Below are 2,500 nucleotides of genomic sequence, written 5' to 3'. Positions count from 1 at the left end.
GTCAACAATAGGGGCATCGATTTCCATCTTCCATGGTCCTACGCTAACTCTTGGAAACATCATCGTGAAGCTCATAGTCGTTTCGCTACCAATTGAGGTGTGAATAGCGCCACCAGTAGGCGATTCGAGTAAAACTAATTCAGAAGAAACCATGGTAATATTGATTATATCGGACACATCTGTCGTGAAAGTGTCACCGACCATGACACTTTCTTTTGCTGTTATTACTGCCATCAGAGTAAGTTCATCACCGGGAGCAACCGTATCTGAAAATATACCAGATGTAAACTGTCAAAGCCTTTAGATATTTGCCCCTACAGACATTAATTCTATAACTATCATACACGATATACCCCTTACTTGGCAAATTATTTATACCAAGCTATGTTAAATTTGAAGCGTACATACTTGAGATATTGCCTAATTACCGGAAACAATTAATTAGGCGAATGAATTATTAAAATAACTACCGTACATCCACAAGCTCTATAAGATCCATACACTTTGTCATTATCAATGTATGTACACAATTATATGAAGTTTATATTGTCCAGATTTGGCATGGTTAAAAAAGCTACATCAGCAAACTTTTAAGGACATTCACATTTTGTGTAATTGATGTATGTAGGATACTAAATGGAATTTGAAGTGTGTATTCTTTAAGTTATAGCCTAATTCCTGAAAATCATAAATTATGAAATTACTCATTAGAGTTAAAAGCTACATTGGCAATTCAATTTAATTCAATTCATCAATTATGTAAATACCTCATTAATATTCAGTAGATGTTTACCAAAAACTTCACTATTAGCCATTACCTTTAAAATTAGGTGTATCAAATTTAGTTTAATTGAGCGAGCCATTTTTGAGAAAACTATGCTACAGACAGACAGCCAGACAGACAGACACATCACCATACTGTAACCTTCCCTCATGGATGGTAAAAAGGAACAGCGATATTTAAAAAAAAAACAGGCAGTTATTTAGAACACTAAAATATGAAATAGTTTTAGTATTACATATATCATATTGCATACAATAATGTACGCATAATTACAATAGTCCTTTCCCAAAAGAGATTTGTGGACAAGTTATAAGTACTAGTTTCTGTCTATCACTATATTTAATGATGGACTTACACCTTATACCACAGTCTGTGCAGTCGGTTCCGTAGTTACAAGTGAACATCGAAGAACCTGGACCTCCGTCACCACAAATAGTGTTGTTTCCGTAACTATAACCACCGCAATCATCGCTACACTGTTCTCCCTCTGTGTCAAGAAATATGGCATTGGTAGCAATATTAAAAGAATGTCTATGGTATTGTAAAGTCACAATCATTTCTACTGTTTACAAATCATACAATTTCCTACCTAATATTTAAAAACTGGACTGTTTCAATACCTACCTAATATTTCAAAGGTGGACTGATTCAATACCTACCTAATATTTCAAAGTTTGACTGTTTCAATACCTACCTAATATTTCAAAGCCGGACTGTTTGAATACTTACCTAATATTTCAAAGCTAGACAGTTTGAATACCTACCTAATATTTCAAAGCTAGACTGTTTGAATACCTACCTAATATTTCAAAGCTGGACTATTTGAATACTTACCTAATATTTCAAAGCTGGACTGTTTCAATACCTACCTAATATTTCAAAGCCGGACTGTTTGAATACTTACCTAATATTTCAAAGCCGGACTGTTTGAATACCTACCTAATATTTCAAAGCTGGACTATTTGAATACCTAACTAATATTTCAAAGCCGGACTGTTTCAATACCTACCTAACATTTCAAAACTGGACTGTTTCAATACCTACCTAACATTTCAAAGCTAGACTGTTTGAATACCTACCTAACATTTCAAAGCTAGACTGTTTCAATACCTACCTAATATTTCTAAGCCAGATAGTTTGAATACCTACCTAATATTTCAAAGCTGGACTGTTGGAATATCTACTTAATATTTCAAAGCTGGACTGTTTGAACACTTACCTAATATTTTCGTCGTTAGAGTACCGATAAATCTGCAGCTATCTTGTTTTAATCGTTTGATTAACTGTTTCCAAATGTTTGAAGTAACAGCTGTTTCCTGATGATAATAGTGTAAACGGTACTATTACGACATGTGTATTCAGATCGATATTGGGATGTTAATTCTTAAAACAAGCAAACAAGACAAAGTGTTTGTCTCGATAAAGCATGATTATAATCATATCGTTGTATAAGTCCAAACTTTTATAAGGGACCGGGCTGTTTGTCCAGCCAGGGGGGGGGGATTCTTCCTTTGGGCTGAAAAAACCCACCTACCCCCCCCCCCATCTGTAACACCAAATCCAGGCTGCCCCCCCAGTCACTTAGTTCTAAAACATGATAACCCCCCCCCCCCCACCATATATCATATTCACAGAACATGTATTGTTTTGATCGTGACTATTGTAATATTTGATCGTAATATTTACAAGCTTTGAAAAGCTAACGTAAATGTAAGT

Source organism: Glandiceps talaboti, chromosome 1 (genome assembly GCF_964340395.1).
Source record: "Glandiceps talaboti chromosome 1, keGlaTala1.1, whole genome shotgun sequence".
Taxonomy (NCBI): domain Eukaryota; kingdom Metazoa; phylum Hemichordata; class Enteropneusta; family Spengelidae; genus Glandiceps; species Glandiceps talaboti.
Note: the sequence above shows the minus strand (reverse complement) of the source record.